Source organism: Euprymna scolopes, chromosome 21 (genome assembly GCF_053919585.1).
Source record: "Euprymna scolopes isolate OS-2025 chromosome 21, ASM5391958v1, whole genome shotgun sequence".
In the NCBI taxonomy this organism is placed as follows: Eukaryota; Metazoa; Mollusca; class Cephalopoda; order Sepiida; family Sepiolidae; genus Euprymna; species Euprymna scolopes.
In genome coordinates, this window is record NC_136502.1 from 111,274,085 (window position 1) to 111,294,284 (window position 20,200).

Sequence of the window (20,200 nt, forward strand, 5' to 3'; positions counted from 1 at the left end):
ATAACTATTTTCATTTCTATCTGTTCATCCTTATTTCGTTAAGCACATGAAACAGCTTTATTTCGTCCACGTCCTTATCACCTCATCTGCACTAACATGAAACATCTTTATTTCGTCCACGTCCTTATCATCTGCACTAACATGAAACTCTATTTGCTTACGACCGATTCCCAAACACAGGAGGAATTTCGGTCTTCATCAAACCAAAAACTGACCCCAAAACCAGAAGAGAATTACGCCATCTGTTCTGATAGGGAAATGAATAATAGACCCAAGCGATTCGTTTCTGCTTATTTCAAACACGCTTGAATGGAGATTGGTCAGGGTGTTAGCTAGACCAGGTTTTCCCAAAGTGGGCTCCACGGAGCCCTGGAAATTCCTGGGTGAGGCTGAGGGATTCCGGAAGCCCTTTCTTAAAAAGGACCAAATGGAAAAATTAAATGACTGTAGATATTTAATTATTGATTTTTTTTACGGTAAATAGATATGATACATAACTACAGGTGTAAAAAGTTTCAGGATGGTTCATAAAACATAAATGACCAAAATATGTAACAATTTTTGATTATTCCAATAAATTTGAAATTAATGTGTCTCATATTTATTTTAGAAATTATCTTGTTAATGCGCCATGAAAAACTTTTGCCCTGCTCAGAGGGTCCATGGTGTCTTGAAGTTTAGAAAACCTGAGCTGGACAATGTCACCCGTATGTTTAATGAACTCCGCCCCCCCCCCTCTCAAGAAACCAGAAACGAACTATGTTGTTCTAGGATAGTTGGATGCAACTACATTATAATAGCCAAATTCGAACTTTTTATATTGAATTTTAAGGCAAGTCGAGTATCTCTACTTTATGCTACAGTAATTAATATATCCAAAAATTACGAAAAACGATGAGATAGAAAAAAATTATTGAATAAAACATTTTTTTACAAAAATAGCGAAAATAACATATTTGACTAAAAACACTGGAAAATTCCAAGGAAAGATAACTAGTGTCTAACTATTGTCATTTTTAAGCTCTTTTCCTTGTTTTTAGCATGACTGAGTTACTTTCTTTGTTATTATGTCACGTGTTCCCTCCAAAATATGGCGATGGTTTTTTACGATAAAAATCGAAAACTGTTTTTTTTTTTTTTTTTTAATAATTCAATAATATTTAAGTACTTCTGCTATGCCTATTAAGTAGATATCGTTGCTTTTAGTTGAAATTGACACAAAAGTCAGTAGATAACATTGTTATTTTTTAATCGATTTTTTTCGTTTTCCGAATTTCGTTATTGCAGTGCAGTTGCACCGATATTTGTTTGCCCGCCTTTTTGATTGGAAATGTAGATAACTCTTTTTAATGCTTCAGCTTAAAACGAGTTATCTCCCTTGCTGTTTTGTTTTTAACTTTAGGTGATTATTTATAAATATATATATATATATATATATATATATATATATATATATATATATATATATATATATATATATATTCGAATTATAATAATTTAGATATAAATTGAATCATCGTAGAAAACGAAGAAATATTAAAACAAAGCGTACACAATTCGAAGAATCGGCTTTTTCATTTTTGACGTTGTCGAAGATAAGAGGTTTTGTTTGTTTATTAAAATGTTTTTTTTTTTAATAAAAAAATAAAACTCATCAAAAGATATTTAATATCTTCTCTCTTTTTTTTCTGATGGAGTCAGAAACGACTTCGTTGCCGGGTTCGAATCTCTCGACCGGTGTTAATCGTAACACTTTGCACTGATGATTCCGAAAGGATATTTAATAATTATTATAGTAAATATTAATGTCAGCCCTTAAAAAAAAACAAAAAAAAAACTCGTTTCTTATCATTGAGCACATTCCGTTGAATTAAAATCGGTCAATTTAGTTCTCTTGCGCAGATCATCATATAATGATTAGATCACTCTGACAGACGTTAAAAACATTTAAAAATAAATGTTTAAATTTCAACAATATTTCTCGTGGTTAACGGTGGCCGAATGGATTTGGTCCTTGTTAATGGAGTCAGAGATGGCTTCTTTGCCGGGTTCGAATCTCTCGACCAGTGTTAATAGTGACACCCTGCGCTGATGATTCCCGATATGATGGAAAACTAGTATCTATGTAGGCATTTAATAATTAGATAGATAGATAGATAGATAGATAGATATATAGATAGATAGATAGATCCCGGTTATCTAATACGAAGGTGCTGGTCCAAAATGTGCAGATAGTGTGGCTCTTGGATCAATTGTTTATCTGTGGTGCGGCTACACGTACAAATAACTTTGCTTTATATGTTAGATTTATGAACAAGAAGCCAGCCAAGTTATAAGACTTGAGAGCTGATATTAATTCCGTTTGTCTATTTCACAACAAAGGGGCGACATTATATGATGATAAACATTAACAGAAAGGCGATGTAGATTGGATGAAACAGGATATCTAATGTATTTAGCAGGCTTCATTGCTTGTGTCTATAAACGCTTCAAGCTTTAACTTGATTCATCTATTTTTATTATTTGTAACGATATAATTCATCGCTCACCTACCGGAACCAACGACGGCGGTGGATGAAAAGCCACCTTATTAAAGAACATTACTTTCCGCAACGTTGCCTTATTTCTAGCTTGAATCATTTTAATCAAGTTTAAATCTTATTAAAATAAGATTCCTTACACTGATCGAAAGTTAAAAATATTTTGTGAATTATTTAAAAAGACAAAATGAATAAATAAAATTTTAGGTTTTTCGCCCGTTCCGCATATATCAGAAAATAAATGTGAAACAATTTAATTTTTTTTAATTAATTCTCTCATTTGAAGCAGAAGTAATTACCGGCGTGTGGATTTTTCACTTATAATTATGTTTTGTGGAAATCGGAGCGAATTCAGAAATGAAAGCTGGGAATTCTGATTGGATAAGCAGATCATGTCTTCATTTATGTCTCCATAAATCATTGAACTCTTTCTCATTATATATTACATGGAGGACACCGCTTATCAAGGCCCAGAAGCCACTCGGGGATAAGGGTATATATATATATATATATAGATATATATATATATATACATATATATATATGTATATATATGTAGATATATGTATATATATGTATATATGTGTGTATATATATATATATATATATATATATATATGTATATATATATATGTATATATATGTAAGGTCATGTCATGTGCTACTGGTACCATGTAACCCAGTACTACCTGCCTCATGGTCGGGTCACCGGCGACTAAACTGGTTCCCCCAGCAGACTTGTTTGGTGAGGAGGCCGGCTAGTCTCCCTGAAGGATTAAAAACAAGATCTTCCAAAGGGCGAATGAACTCTTTTTCTGGGTCAACGGCCAACTAGCACCGAGTATATTTGTGTGTGTGTATATGTGTATTGGAGTGGAGAGGGCTCCAGTAAGCCGTGGTGAAGGCAACCTTTCTAGGAGAAGCAAATCTCTGATTAAACAAAAACATAAAGTGGAAGACCAGTACCCGCATTAAGCTGGTCTGCAGTTTAATTTGTTGCTGGCTATCTTGCTCTTGCTTGTTGCTGGATCTCAACATTTTGAACCGAGAGAGAGACTTAACTGTCGTACAAAGCTAAGACTCTGTAACATCATATTTGTATAGATACTCCCTCAGGCATTTAGGTTCATGGATTTTAAATGTCTGAGGGAGTGGCACTCGTCTGACAATACGTTGCAATCATCATCAATCATCATATATGTATATATGTGTGTATATATATATGTATATATATATATGTATATATATATGTATGTATATATATTATATATATATATGTTTATATATATATTTATTTATGTATGTATATATATGTTTGTATATATATATATATATATATATATATATATATATATATATATATATAGTCAGGTCATGTCATATGCTACTGGTACCATATAACCCAGTACTACCTGCCTCATGGTCGGGTCACCGGCGACAAAACTGGTTCCCTCACACAGACTTGTTTGGTGAGGAGGGTGACTAGTCTCCTTGAAGGATTAAAAACAAACCTTCCAAAGGGCGAATGACCCATTTTTCGGGGTCAATGGCCAACTAGCACCGTGTCTGTTTGTGTGTATGTATGTGTGTGTTGGGGTAGAGAGGGCTCCCGTAAGCCGTGGTGAAGGACAGCTTTCTAGGAGAAGTAAATCTCTGATTTAAAAAACCATAAAGCGGGAGACCAGTACCCGCATTAAGCTGGTCTGCAGTTTAACTTGATCTTGGTTGGTGCTGGATCTAAACATTTTGAACAGAGAGAGAGAGAGAGAGAGAGAGAGAGAGAGAGAGAGACTTAACAGTCGTACAAAGCTTAGACTCTGTAAGATCATCTGTGTATAGATACTCCCTCAGGCATTTGTCTATGAAAATCGTCCTGTGGCGATAGAAGTCATTTTTCGGCTCATGGACTTTAAGTGCCTGAGGGAGTGGCACTCATCTGACAAGTTAAAATCATTATTTATTTATATAAACATATATATATATATGTATATATATATATATATACGTTTATATATATATACATTTATATATATATACACGTTTATATATATATATATATACGTTTATATATATATATATATATATATATATATATACGTTTATATATATACACGTTTATATATATATACGTTTATATATATATATGTTTATATATATACGTTTATATATATATATACGTTTATATATATATATACGTTTATATATATCCATTTATATATATATATATATATATATCCATTTATCTAGTGTTTCCTTTTCAGATTAAATATGTTTTTAACCTCATTTCAAAGTGTTTTTAGCATATTTTATTAACTGTTTTCGCGCGCGCACACACACACACACACACACACACACACACACACACATATATATATATATATATATATATATATATATATTTAAAATATGTGGTAAAGGTTTAGGCTCGGGGTCCCGATTTCGAGTTTCGCTAGATTCAGCCACTCTGATGAGTTGTAGACGACGAAACACGTGTCAGTGGATAATTATATTTTTAAAATAGTATATATTCTGCTCCCCATTTAAGGGGATACCAAATTGGTTAAAGGGAAAATTATTCCCAACTCGCATTTAGGTAAAAATGCAATTTCGTATGAATAATTGAAGTCATTCAAAAAGTATCGGTAACAAAAACAAAATAAAAACATCTACTAATGTTATATATATATATATATATATATATATATATATATATATATATATATGGAAACGGCACAAACCCTATGGGGGTTTAACCGGCTTTCTCCAGAGGGGGAAGTTCCTTGGGAGTATCAAATTCACAAGCCAGTCGATGTTAGGTTTTGCAACTCTTGTCGGCGTCCTCCTACATACAGCGCCTGGAATTGCCAAATTGTTCATACATCTCGTTCTGATCAGACTGAACGTTGCTAAACTTCGGTGATCTTACGAGAACCGGTGTCAACGTAATTATGCTGTGTGTGTGTGTGTGTGTGTGTGTGTGTGTGTGTGTGTGTGTGTGTGTGTGTGTGTGTAAGTGAGAATGTGTGAGAGGAGACTTCTCAACCTATATACTCAACGAATTTTTTATCTACAGACATGAAATTATACACACACACACACACACACACATATATATATATATATATATATATATATATATATATAAGTTTATTTGTCTGTGTGTGCACATTTCCCTATCAAACTACTCTGTCAATTTCCAGTCTACAAAGTCGAGATTTGACATAGGAGGTATTAAGATTTCGGAAAATCTTTTTAAATAGTTTTTGGCAAGAAATTTCGCTGTCAAAGGGTCAAAGGTCAACGATTTGACCTTTGAAAACTCTACCATCCTCCTCCGCCAATTTTTGGTCTAAACACTTGAACATTTAGATGTAGGTTACTTGGACATGGATCAAACTTTTTAGTTATATTTGACCTCCAAACTATAAATGTTAAGAGGTCAAAATTCAGGTCAAAGTTTAAAAAAATATTTGAGCTAAACGGTCGCTACCAAATCACTCAGCCAATTTTTGGTCTAAACATTTGAAATTTTACGTAAAGTGTATAGACATAGGGTAAGCTTTTTAATCGGTTTTTGGCTGAAAGTTTGGCTGGCAAGGGATCAAAGTTCAAAAGATTTTACTCTTACGGTCTCTAGCAAACTATTAAGCCAATTTTTGGTCTAAACATTTGAAAATTTTACGTAAAGGGTATTCAGACACGCAGCAAGCTTTTTAATCAGTTTCTGAGCGAAAATTTTTCTGCCAAGAGGTCAAAATTGAAAGAGTTGACTTTTGTAGACTCTAGCAAACTCCTTAGCCAATTCTGTGTCTAAACACCTGAAATTTTAGATGTAGGTTACCTGGACACGAGTTAAACTTTTTAATATATATATATATATATATATATATATATATATATATATATATATATATTATAAAGTTATGAACAATACATAGGGGCCAAGCTAAGCTGTGCTTAACTGCTAGTACACATGCACACACAGATTATATATATATATTATATATTATATATATATTATATATATATATATATATATATATATATAGTGAATAAATGAAAAAAGACTATATTCGAAAGTTCATGATGTTGACCATCTTACAATTTATTTCTTTAATTCAGTTTACATTTACAATTCTTGACATTATCTGTTTCATACCGCAAAATCAATTACTTAATTATTATATCAATCACTGAATCTATTATGCCCTTAACTCAGCAGAAAAAATAGCAACAATCAATCCGTAATTACATAGATTCTTAAATAAGGATTGATATATATTATAAGAAAATATATATTTCCACAGAAATATATATGTATATATATCTAGTAAACAGCCTGTGTATCCGTTTGAAAATAGTTTCACATTTATTAGACATATTGATATCAATTGCGTCTTGTTTGTTGCCGGTGGAAATGAGCGCTAATGCGTTACAAATTTTAACAAATAATGAACAGTACAACATTATTCTTTCAGAAGCGGTAAAAAATAATTCCGTGAACTCTTTTGAACATTGTTGCAAAGAATGAACGCAGTCAGACAAAAAAAGAAAGAAAAGAAAAGAAATAGAATAAAATAAATTTCCAGTTTTTGTTTTCCAACATATTTCATTTTTATTTCGCGACATTTTATTGATCAAGAGCGGAGGACCGCTTGAAATATAAAAATAAATTATTAAATATAAAAACACACCAACATCGTTTTTACGCTTTATAAAACCCTCACAACATTGAAAATATACAGTTTAATATTTTTACAGTAATTTAACTGACATCTGAATTTGATGAAAACAAGAACCCTCGTATATATAACGAAATATAGATATAAAGTAAATCTCAGAGAAGTCAGTCTTAAATGTTAAAATCAGAACTTGAAACAGTTGTTAAAAGCCGAGGAAAATTGAACTAAGCAGAGAATGTGAGAATCTACTTATATATAAACAGTACTTTGTCTGTGAATTCATTCCCTATATATATGTGTGTGTGTGTGTATGTGTGGGTATATATATATATATATATATATATATATATATATATATATATATATATATATATATATATATATATATATATATATAAATGTATATAGTTAAAGCCGAAATTATTGGCACCCTTTCAATTTTTAAGTTTTTTGGCGAAAAAAACATTTTTTCACAAATTATTTTTATTAAAGTGTTGATGAACATTTATATCGACCATCTACAGATCTCCTGAAACACTTTTAGTTTATTATAAAATATTCAAAATAAATATTATTAATGATAACAAAAAACAGACGAATTCAAATTTATTGGCACCCTTTATCAATAGCCACTTGCAAAACCTTTGTTTTTAATAACAGCTTCCAGTCGTTTTCTATACGACATTACTAAATTCCTACACACATCAACAGGAATATTAAACCATTCTTTCTTGGCGATATCTTCTAATTCCCTCAGGTTCCTTGGTTTCCTTCTTTTCACGTTCGCCTTCACCACAGTCCACAAGTTTTCCATTGGATTCAAGTCCGGACTTTGACTTGGCCACTTCAGGACGTTTATTTCATTATCCAAAAGCCATTTATTCACCGATTTCGCCGTATGTTTTGAATCATTGTCCTGTTGGAAGACCCAGTTGGTTCCAAAACTAAGGCCTTCTGCAGAAGGTTTCAGATTTTCAGTCAATATTTTAATGTATTGATCTTGCCTCATGATGCCATCAACAGTGACAAGTTTTACAGTGCCATTGACCGAAAAGCAACCCCAAAACATACGGTTTCCTCCACCATACTTCACCGTAGGGACTGTATTCTTCTCCTTTCTTCCGCCACAAAAACGACACATCTCTGCTGCTAAAACGTTCAATTTTAGTCTCATCTGAACCCCAAAAAGTTGAATCCTTGTCAATAAACTCCCGTGCAAACTCTAAGCGGGCTTTGTTATGTTTCTTGGAGAGGAGAGGAGTCTTCCTTGGTCGGTACCCTTGAATCCCACGTGACTTCAGTGCCCGCTTCAATGTCGAAACAGAAATTTCAATACCTTGATCGCTCAATTATTGGACTATTTTCTTAGCAGTAGTTTTCGGGTCTTTTTCCACTTCTCGAATGACTTGCCGTACAGTTCTGGAAGAAAGTTTGTTTTTACGGCCTCGAACGTCAAGTTTTGAATCGTATTGAAAACACCATACTTCTTAATAATGTTTCTCACTGTTGACAAAGGAACTTCAAAACGCTTAGAAATGGATTTGTATCCACTACCTTTCATGTCCGCATCCACTATTTTTTGTCTAACATCGAAACTGTGTTCCTTAATTTTAGCCATCTTTGCAGTCTGGTGTTATTGATAAAGTGAAGGATTGACTAATGCACGTTATTTATAGAAGGCTTTGGAACGTTCTAGAAGATGATGCAATACCCAAATCATAATAAAAAAAAAAGTATTATTTTGCATAAAATCTCGTGATTTTGTCTGTCTGTCTTAGGAACGGTGTCTACCAAACTCCTGTCAATTTTTAGTCTACATATTTGAACTTGATATATAGTGAAATTTAACCTGTTGGTTTTTAGCTGATAAAAATAGCTGCCAAGGGGTCAAAATTGAAAAAAAAAACATTGATAAAAATGGAATCTAAATGAAATTACTTACATACAACACTTATGTTCTCCATTTAAAGCTGTTTGTTACAAGTATTTCCTTCTTTGTGATTTTGTCCAAACTGTGAAAAAAAAAAAAAATTTAAATTAAAAAAATAGTGAAAAATAGAAAATTAGTTAAATAAGTGGATATTCATAATTTAGATCAGGGTTTTCCAAACTATGGCCCGAGGACCAGACCCGACTCGCCAAAAGTCTTTAATCAGGTCCGCGGAGATCTTATAGAAAACGTAAAAAAATATTCAGGAAAAAGTTTTTAAATGGAAATGTATGACAATATTGTGATGGTTTCTGTTTTTTGTTCTGAAAATGATTTAAAAAATAAGGTTTTGAAGAACCAGTTAATGAAGTTAATGAGTAAAATTGTATAAACACGTCAAGCTCTTTTATTATTATTATTATTATTATTATTATTATTATTATTATTAGGCTCATAGCTTTAAAAAGCCAGCAATGTGTCCCCACCCCGTTCAAAAACTTTGGGGACCCCTAACTCAGACTATAAGAGAAAACGAAGTACTTGTGTAGAATACAGTTCGTGCCATTTTAGAAAAGATTTTCCAGGTAAATTCAATTATAAAGTTATCTTTTGTTAGGTGAAAGTACAGAATAGTTTTAAAAAAGACATCTTCTCCACATTAAAAATGGCTTTCTAAATAACGCTAATATTTCAGAACGGTCTTTAAACTGCACAAGCACCCAAATTCGTTTCCTTTTTCGATACGTGTGCAGAATATGAACAGTGCTATTTTTTTAGATAGGTTTTTCAAGTTAAATTCGGTATCTTTTGTTTGTTAAATTGTTAGGTGAAAGTGCAGAATAGTTACAAAACACCCCCACTCCCCATGTTAAGAATGGCTTTCTAAATAATTGCGTTATTATTTCAACGCCGTCCGTATTTTACATAAATACAGAAAAAGGAAATAGAAAACGTTTTGTCACGAATGGAATCTAAAGTATATATATTTTTTTCATTATCGACGGTTTACTCATCCTGAACTGTTTCTAGACACAATATTAAAATAACAGTTGCCCGATAATTTGTTTGCTTGCAACTTTTTCTTAATTATGCTTCTAAACAAAGGGAAGTAACTGTATTGACGAATACAGAGTTATACCTCATTTTTTATGGCATCCGTCTGAAAAAATTCTTATGTGGTTAAAATATTTTGGGGAATGAATTAAATTAATAAAAATAGAAAAAAAAACTCAGGGTCAGAGTATTGCTTATATCTAGGCTTCTAAAATTGAACAGCTGTAATGTTTTAAGTCACGTGATGATTATGATATGTGTAATTACGTGTAATGTGATCGTTAATCTTCTTCAACGGCATTGTTACATTTTATCATTCGGACCCACACGTTGTATCTGAGACAGTCGCAAGGAGAAAACAAGAGGAAGAAATTCGACGCGTTTTGCTGGTCGGATCTCCCGTTCTCAGGTCAAGCAACTACCCCTAACTTCTTCAGAAACTGTGGCTCGTGATGTCACGTCTACCGCGAGATCTTCACATTGAATTCTCAACGCCTCTGTGCTGAATTCTGCTGAAAAGCAAAAACAAACTTTGCATGCGCCAGGGAGAAAATCAGGGTTTCTATCTACTAAAAAGTAATTTCACGAAAGTTACAGATTTATTTTTACATATGTACAACTTTCAGTTACTAAAACATTTCAAGTTTCACAAATCTCTCTTCTTCATCACTGGATGCTGATCAGGATGGCGGAGAGGGGGGGTAGTCAGGCGTTAGGAGCTGTTTCTTCTGAGATTTCTGTCTAATCTGAGCGGTTATTGGCTTTTTATAGTAAGGTCACGGGTTGAGGTTTGGCGATCTGCTGAACCAATCAGAGCCAGCCACGCATCTGGGGAAACCCCAGATACATTTGCGTGTGTGCACTTCCCCAATATTACCAGAGTTTTGCAATCTGAGACCAAAATGAAATCATGTTCACACGATCCCAAGGTCAAAACCTATCATTCATTGAGCTAGCCTGAACGAGTGTTTTCCATGTTAACCAGTACAAATCTCGTTCAACAATAAAATATATCTGTTTTAATTCAAGTATTTTTGATACCTGCCGTTGTCCGGGATTCAAGTAGACAATCTTATCATATTTATCCGGTCTTTTTCAGGGGCCAGGAAGTCTCAACCTCTCCATTGGGGAGCAATTCGCTTCCTCAAGACGATCAGGTTACATTGCTGGAAGCGAGGTCTTTCAACCAGAAAAGCCGCAGAAGAGATTTGTGCTGCCGAATGTGAAAAGCAATTGCATATGCGGTGATCTTAAAGTGGTACAAGCGTTTCGATTTTTGCAACATCAGTCTTGAAGAGAAGCCTCGTTCAGGACGACCGTTAAAGTTGGATGATGGAAACTTGCAAACCGGATTGGACATTGCGCCTTTATTTATGTAAATACAACTATTTGATACATTTATGTAAGACTTGATACATTTATGTAATTCTTATGTAAGTATAATATTTTTATTTTGTCATAGGTACATACATCATACAAATTTTTAATTCTTTCATTTTTTTTTTTTTCAAGATAAGGTGAATTCTGAACAAGATCCAAGTATCTAATCTACAACTGATCAACAATATTGTCAAATAAAATGATCTAGACATGTGTGAATTATAATCCATAACATATCACGCAATAAGTCTTATGTCCAACTTATAAAACAACAATTTTTAGGCTAAATTCAACTTTATTTATCAGCATAGTGTACCACTCTAAGAGGAGTCTGATTCTAATTTTTCTCTAACAATTCATTACCATTTTTTTGTATTCTTCGAACTATTGTTCAAATCTTGAGTATTATTTTCACAGCGTTTCAATCCATGTAACTTCCGACCTTCTTCGGGTATATCTTGTCAAATCTTTCTGTTGAACGTGGGAATCTGCACGGAACTTCAAATTGAACGCTTTATTTAATCCACAGGAGTAGCATGCTCTCGTTCTGTCAGCCGTGACGGATAGAGGTCCTAAGTAATTTGCAATTTGCACTTTCAACCTCCAGAAGAATGTCACTTACAACTGAATTAAAAATGAGGACAGTAGTCGGAATAATCCAGATAATATACACTAGCAAGGGCAGCTGGCGTAGCTCGGTCATAAAATACACTTAGCGCTCTCAAAGTGGTGCAAGCGTTCCGATTTTGGCGATATGAGTCTTAAAGATAAGCCTTGTTAAGGATGCCCGTTAGAGTTGGATGATGGAGACTTGCAAACCAGGTTGGACATTGTGCCTTTATTGAACACTTGAGAATTGGTTTATGAATTTGGACTTGACAAATCGACAATTCACCGACACTTGAAGCAACTTGATTTTGTTAACACAAAAGCTGCGTTAAGATCCGCACGAACTTACCAAAGCACAAGCCAACAGGCGAGTTGAAATTTGCCGCCAATTGCTCAACAATCTATTGGACTAGCGTTTTTGGAAGCAAATTGTGACATCGGACCAGAAATAGGTCTGTCTGTGGTAGCAGTGGAATATTTTGTTTCAAACAAAATCAAATGAAAAATATAATTAAAGGAATTGAGAAATAAATACAACTTTTTCCGATTCCGATATCCCCAAAAGTCCGATTCTGATTAATCGTCCTAACACTAACATATAGTAGTCATAACCAGACAGTATTTCGCTTTCTCGCAGCTCTTCAGTATGGAAAGACTAGCACCCATCCCAAACTAGAGTTTGAACCTACAACTATCAAGTTGACAGTCGGCTTTTCTATCCTGTAGCCCATAGGATCAGTGCTTGCGAACGACTTCTTCACATGTGTATTTATATAAACATTTGACCTTCACTTTTTTTGCAGTGCTCGATTTGTGTGTTTATTTGCAATATTTATTTATATATATATGTGTGTGTGTGTGTGTGTGTGTGTGTGTGTGTGTGTGTGTGTGCGTGTGTGTGTGTGTGTGTTTCTTTGTTTTTGTTAGCGATACTTTTTGAATAAATTCAATTATTTATACGAAAGTGCAATTTTACCTAAATGCGAAGTCGGAATAATTTTCCCTTTGACCAATTTGGTACCCCCGAATGGGACGCGGCATATGTATTGTTTTTTTAAATATAATTATCCACTGACACGTGTTTCGTCGTCTATGACTCATCAAAGTGGCTGAATCTAGCAAGATTCGAAATTAGGACCCCATGATAAGAAGCCTAACCGTCTGCCACTGGACTATCTCGTACGACTACTTAATATATCGCGTTTTACATAGATGTTGTTTATTTGTTTTTGTTAGCAATACTTTTTGAATTAATTCAATTATTTATACGAAAGTGCAGTTTTACCTAAATGCCAGTTGGGAATAATTTTTCCTTTGACCAATATTGGTACCCCCGAATGGGGAGCGACATATGTATTGTTTTTAAAATATAATTATGCACTGACATGTGTTTTGTCGTATACGACTCATCAGACAACATAACAAAAGATGATCCATCAGGACAGTGGAATGGACACCTCATAAACATAAGAGGCCAAACGGAAGACCAAGAATGAGATGGATGGACAACCTGGTACAGCACATGGGTCGCACGGGGCAGCAAATGGCTCGGGACAGAATTAGATGGCTAAAGTCCAGGGAGGGGTTCTTCAATGAGTGATAAAACCCTTGTTGATATTGATTATATATATATATATATATATATATATATATATATATATATATATATATATATATATATATATATATATATATATGAATCCTGAGACGAATAGGGACGCAGGTTATTGAATCCTGTGGTATCAAGTATTACAAAATATTTTTAGGAGGTAATATTTTTATATAAGACAATCCAAAACTCAAAAAGGAATAGCTCAATATATTTGATAGAGCAAATAAAATTTATAGTTTTTTTTTATATTTACATTTCATTCAGAAAAATATAATTTTTCAAAATAATTTATTATTTGAACAAAGAATACAATTCAGAGTACTTTCCTTAACCCATGGATTTTCGATGTAGGCTCATATGTCCCTTAAAAAGATTTCATCTTTAATATATTTTAAAATTATTTCAAATTAGACCTATTATTTTGCTAATGACTTTTCCTCTGAGGAGATGAGCCTACATCGAAAATCCATTGGTTAAGGATAGTACTCGGAATTGTAATCTTTGGGCAAATAATAAATTTTTGTTTTAAAAAAATTTATTTTTCGTAATAAAACTTAAATATTTTTTTAAAAACTATATATATATATATATATATATATATATATATATATATATATATATATATATATATATATATATATATATCCCGTCACACAAAATTGTGCTAGTAAAAAATTGCCGCAAAAAAAACATTTCAAGTATTTTGTGGAATGAAGAAAACAAATAACGATAAGACACCTGGCAAACAAAATATCATTAAGACTATACCCCCCCACCACCACCACCTCAATTGAATTTTATCTCTTCTCTTTTGGGTCAAATTCTAAGGGGGTGACTGTTGCTTTAGGTCATAAACCACATGGGATTTGAACTCACTTGGCCAAGTTTATTTTCTACATTAGCGGACAGTACATCTACGCCATGCAACCTGGTTAGGGAAGACAAGAAAACCGAAGATGGAGGGAAAAATCGAAATTAAAAAACAATTATGCGTTCGAAAATGAAACTGCTGAGAGATACTTTTTGAAATAAGGAAGCTGACTCAAAAACAAAGATTGAATGTTTAAAGTGGAATTCAACTCAAACCAAATTGGATTTTTCTAAAGGTATGCACCCTCCCTCTTTCAAAAACAAACAAAAAAAATGAAATTCATACGGGAAATAAAAGTAGGTTACGAAGAAACCAAATCCGAAATATTTTGGAATGTGACAAAAAATTAGTATAGGAATTTACAAAATCGCTAACAAAGAAAGCTAATTGATTTTTATTTAAGCAATGAAAGCAATAACGAGAGAAATGGACCGAGAAAGAGTCAACATGGCAGAGTAGCTGTCGAGGTAAAGTTGAGCAAGTTACACCCCTACATAGGTCAAACGTTTCGCTAGTGAAATTGAATCACAATGATCACTGGAAAGTTAAAAATCAATTTAAAAAAAATTATCATTTGCTTGTCTTTTTGTGTGTTTAGCTAATGTGCAGACTGCGCTGAGGTTTTCCAAGGTGTTGGAAAGCATCTCTCCTTAACGCAACATTTAAACAACTTTGTAAGTATAGGAGCTAGTTCCGGTTGTAGTTTTTGAGCACTACGGTCGGAATATTTTCAGGACCAGACGCTTTGCTGGAATCAAGGTTCTCCATAATCCTGGAAACATCTCTGACAGAAGTATGGATATCGCTCAGGGTATTTTCTGTCCTGAAAGAAAATTTGGGGAGGTAGGCGCCCGTTATCACAAAGGATGGAGTTTGATGCAAAGTTCTTCGCAAAGAGTTTGGCTGTGTTTGGTGCTGACGTCATCACCTCAAGTCTGCTGATGATGGTTGAAATGGAAGATAAACATTTGTTTAGAACTCTGTTATGCACCAAAATTCATGAGAATCTAGCCACTGTTCAACTACTTTAGAATTGACAGTTAGGGTAAAATACTCCCTCATGTTTTCTATAACCTTTTTGCAATGGTTGCCGGCAGTCCTATATGTGGCTTTAGTTCAAATAAAACTTTACATCCAACCAGGACTTTATAGCACTTCTGGACATCCATAATGACTCGAGAGGCCCCGATCAAAATTGGAAAGTCGACTTTTCAGTTTAATCCTATGTTTCCGCTCTTGTGCACTTTTATATATCCTTACTGTAATCTTTATTTGTAGACATGTTGTATTTTCGTTTTCCTGGCTGTCTTCGTGGCTATATTTTGATTCCCACGTGTGGATAATAGCGTCATCATCAGTGATTTCGTAATATTCGTAACTATGTTTGCACTGTTTTGATTGTTTGGACAATTATTCTCATCTCTAGTGTTATTGGCACAACGTTTCGGTTGTTGAAACCTACAGCCTTCGTCGGGTGTAAAATTCATGCTTATTTTCAACTAAGGAAAAGTGGTTAGCTCTGTATTGTAAGAAATTGGACCGTGGGTTTGAGGGCGTGTCCGTAAATTATAAAAAAAAAAGGTCAATTTAACCCTATAAACATAAAATATTACAAATAAGAAAAAGAAAAATCTGCTATATAAAAAGCTATATGTCTGTCTGTCGCCATATTTTTAAACTCTATCTCTTCTAAAACTAAAAGTCGCAGAGCAGCGCTACGAGGGGGGGGGGCTCAAATAATTAGATTTTTACGGGTCGTTCTTTTATTGCTCCGGTTAAAATAGTTTTTAAGGGGTCCAAAATGGGCCAAAATTGAAAAAAAAAAATCGTTATACATTTTGTATATTAATCTTAGTTTATTTTTATTTTTAATTTATTAACCAGTTCATTTGCGTGTCACTTTGGTACAGTGGTAACGTCACCAGCTTTGAATGCTACAGTTTTGCTTTCAGTTTCGGTTCTAGCTGATGGCACCCAAATACTTCTTTCTTACTTTTGAAATCACGACTCTATGATAATATATACGAAGTCTGGACAAATTCAAATATCATATTTAAGCGTATTTTACGACCGGGCAAAGCCGGGCCTCCCCCTCTCCTCTGCTAGTAAAAATCATAAGGATAAAACAATATAGTTTTAATGAAAAGATGCAATCAAAATTTCCATTCACAGTTTAACATTTGAGAGCAACGTTTGGCTACATGATCCACAAAATATAGCAATCCTCTTGATTCTTTAATACTCGTCCTCAAGCATTTGGGGTTCTAATGACACCTGAAGCAGTAAGTCTCATTAAAAATGATATTCCAATTTATGATTATAAACATACAGACACAAAGTCGTAATTACAATAAGAATAAAGGAGGTTTTGAAAAGAAAGATAGTGAAAATCGATTAAGATGAAGAACAGACACGAATAACATTTAGGAGGCGGGAAGCGGAGCGCGAACCTGGTCAGTATGGAAGAGTCATCTCGCAACATTTGCTGCCGTTTCTAAATTGTCAATCCTAATGGACTTGAATAGAATTGATCAATAAAAAGGCTTCCTATCTTCTTCCGGTACAAGAAAGTTATAGAAGGATCAATGGATAGGAATTTCAGAATGAAGGCACGACGGTGGAAGTAAAAAGAAAAGGATAAAAAGCAGAGAAGGAAAAAAAATAAAAGAAAGGGAAGATGGTGGAGGCATGTCAGAAAAGGTTTAAAAAGGGGGGAGCGTAGAACAAAGAAAGAGAAGGGAAAATATAGAGAAAAAAGGGAAAAGGAAGAAAGAGGGGGGAAAGAGAAGACGGAAAAAGGGAGAAAGAGAACTGGGAAAGTGGGGGAGAGAGAGAAGAAGAAGAAAGAGGGGGGAGAGAGTAGAAGAAAGAGGGAGAGAATGAAAGAGAAATAGGAAGGGATAGAGAGAAGGGAAAACGGAGAGGGGGGAAGGGGAAAAAGGAGAGAAAGAGAAAAGAGGAAGGGGAGGGGAGAGAAAAGGGGAAAAGGGAAAGAAAGAGAGGAAAGAGGGTGGGGGAGAGAGAAGGACAAATAAGGAGGGAGAAAGAAAGGAAAGCGAGAGGGGGGAGAGAGGAGGGGAAACAGGAGAGAATGTGAGACGAAAAAAAGGTCGAAAAAGAAAAAAGGAGACGAGAAAGAAAATAGCGATGTCGTTGATGGACGTAGGGAATCAAACGTAAAAGTTCGGAAGCCGAGAAAGAAAGGACAGAAGTAACAACGGAGGGAGGGGGGAGGAGTAGGGGGGGTGAAGAAACAATTGAAAGAAAGTAAAATAATAGAGCGTTTTCAAAGTTGAATTTGCACAAGCAATCCGACATTTTCAACTGCACACCTATCCACCATTTTAGTAACATGACTAGTAGTAGTAGTAGTAGTAGTAGTAGTAGTAGTAGTAATCTGTGTAATGCGACTGGGTAGGAGTAAGAGAGGAAGTAGTGGGGTGAGGAGAGATAATGATACGGAAATTAATTACAGCTACGTAATGATTGCGAAACAGTACTAGAGAATCACATGCACGGAATTAATGACCCAGGGCCAGGGTTAGAGGGGTGAGGTGGGGGTAGGTTGACATATGGTAAACGTTCTGGAGTATCAGTATGAGCAATAAAGTAATAAAGTGAAAGGAAGAGTAAAGAAAGTTAGTCTCGCCTGACTGGGTTTCAGCAGACCCCTTCGGCTTTCTTAATCCTAGTCTTTGTCCCTTAAAATGTTACGCTCGTAAAGAGTTGCTTTTAACAGTAACAAAATATTCAACAAAACGGCTAATGTGCTTCTTTTTTTTTTAATTAAATTAAATTAAATCTGCGTATTTGATGATGATGTTGCGGGTTCAAATTCAGGCATGGAAGACCAACGAAAGTTTCATTTCAAACTTACTCGTAAGCGTCCTGAGACGACTCTTTGTTTTCTTATCACTTTGTTTTTGCTGGGGATGGGGCATTCTAACGGACGCCAAACATTCTCCTATTAGTTTAAATACTCCAACCGAGAGATGTTTTTAAGATTCTAACCGTTCCTTTAAGTACAATTGTTTGTATTTCTCTTGCACTTGGTTCACCAGGTATATTTGCCAGATAGTTTTTGAAATTCTTTTTCATTAGCCCTGTTGCTCCTATAATGACTGGAATGGTGGCGATCTTAAGATTCCAGTTGCTTTTCACGACTCATTTACTGTCTTGTCGCACCATTTGGTGATTTACAGATCAATCCAAAGATATTACAAGAATACTTGGGTGGCAGAACATCCTCATCAAATTGTTGGTCTTATCTAGCATTGCGCGACTTCACATGGTTCACCAAACCAGCTTTAAACAGAAAAAATCTGCAACATATTGTGCATTTCAGTTACCTAGTAGTGTTACAATAACAGAAGCCTGTTCTTGTAAGTAAGTAAATATGAAATAGGATAGTCAATGATTCGAACTTGCGAAGCTAGATTTGGAATTGAAAACTCCAATCATAAGTTAAAATAAATACAGAATATTATTGAAAATAAGGAATGTGGAATCGCAATTGTTTAGCTCACACAAAATAGTTAGATATCTGTTTATTGGAAAAGGAATGTCATGATGAAATTTGTTTCTGTGAAAATTAAAATAAGGAATTTAATCGTCAATTGAAATCGTAAACATGTTTGTGAAGAGGTTATTCGAAAAATAGGTTACTGAACTCGAGGTCATGTCAAGTTTTGCAACGTGATGCATGTCAAGGCAACGTGCTCGATGAGCACATGTTTAATCATGCGATGACGTGACGAGTTCTCAATCTAGGTAGAGTTTTAGATGCAGTCTGGGAGAAAGAGGAGAGAGAGATCCGAGAGACATGGTAACCTTCAAATCTAATGTAAACACGTTCTTGATGAGATTTCCCCATAAATAATTAAATTCTACCCAATTTCAATAACGATTACTACACTACCACCTTACATTCATTAACCCTCATCCTTGCATGGCCTTCGGGCCTTGATAGCTTTCTGCATCATTCTATTATTACTTTTATCCAATAATTGATATAATAATTAAGTGATTGATTTTGCACTACAAAACAGATACTGTCAAAAATTGTAAAAGTCAACTGAATTAAAGGAATAAATTATAAGATGGTCAACATCATGAATTTTGGAATATAGTTTTTTGTCATTTATTCTCTCTTTCTCTCTCTCTCTCTCTCTCTCTCTCTTTCTCTCTCTCTCTCTCTCTCTCTCTCTCTCTCTCTCTCTCTCTATATATATATATATATATATATATATATATATATATATATAGCAGGCTGCTTGGCGTTATCCAGTCGTAAAATACCTATAAATGTATATAAAGTCAAGGGAAGTAATTCCAGTTCGTTTTGTTATAATAAATGGCGGAGATCACTGAATCGTGGATTCGTCAAAGTACATGCTTTATGTAATAAAGCAATAATATTTAACTGATAGTGACAATGTTTTCACATTTCTGAATTTTTTTAGATGAGATTGGTGATATGCGTTGTTTGAATTCTGCGAATTGAATGTTATTTCTACGTTTCGG

The 20,200-nt window shown here is 34.1% G+C and overlaps 1 protein-coding gene across 3 annotated transcripts in view; it reads right to left on the minus strand.

Annotated features, from left to right (window-relative positions):
- LOC145242985 (protocadherin beta-16-like) overlaps positions 1-20,200 on the minus strand; it is a 470,505-nt gene that overhangs the window by 272,563 nt on the left and 177,742 nt on the right. For all 3 annotated transcript variants that reach the window (XR_013862833.1, XM_080106104.1, XM_080106106.1), the window contains exon 2: positions 9,165-9,234. The gene's annotated coding sequence lies outside the window, so the exon portion shown is untranslated. The remainder of the gene's footprint in view (positions 1-9,164; positions 9,235-20,200) is intronic.